Below are 733 nucleotides of genomic sequence, written 5' to 3'. Positions count from 1 at the left end.
TTTCATACATTTTATAAAACTCTGCAATTAGTCCATCTACTCCAGGACTTTTATTTATTTGTAAACCCTTAATTGCATCTTTCACTTCATCCATTGTTATCTTCCTATCACACATTTGCTTATCCTCAACACCAATTTGCACATCCACACTACTTAAAATCTCTTTTACACACCCCTCATCCACCTCCCCTTTCTTAAATAAATCCTTATAAAAATTCTGTACAGTTTCTAATATCTCAACATAATCATTTACCACTTCACCCTTTACATTTTCAATCGCACTAATATATGATTTCGTCTGTTTAGTTTTTTCTAAACCAAGAAAAAATGAGGTACATTTCTCCCCTTCTAAAACATATTTTGCACTACTTCTAATAATTGCACCCTTACACTTCTCTATTTCACATTTGCTCAATTTTGCTTTTAAATCTAAAAACCTTTCAATATTATAATTAGGATCACTATCACTTTTCCTCATTTCTTCATTCAATTTTGTTCTTAAATAATTTTCTTCTCTTGTCATCCTACTCCTCTTCTTCCTTGCAAATCTAATACTAAAACCTTTTATTTTTTCCTTAACATTTTCCCACCACTTGCACTTATCATTCCCTTTTTGCTTATCCTCCATTTCATGTTCTATCAAAGATTTAAGTTGTTTCCCGTATTCCTCATCACCTAGATACCCTGCATTCATACACCATATTCCCCCCCTTTCCTTTCCTTATCTAACCCC

This window comes from Salmo salar, unplaced genomic scaffold, assembly GCF_905237065.1.
Source record: "Salmo salar unplaced genomic scaffold, Ssal_v3.1, whole genome shotgun sequence".
Lineage (NCBI taxonomy): Eukaryota > Metazoa > Chordata > Actinopteri > Salmoniformes > Salmonidae > Salmo > Salmo salar.
This window is presented reverse-complemented; position numbering follows the sequence as displayed.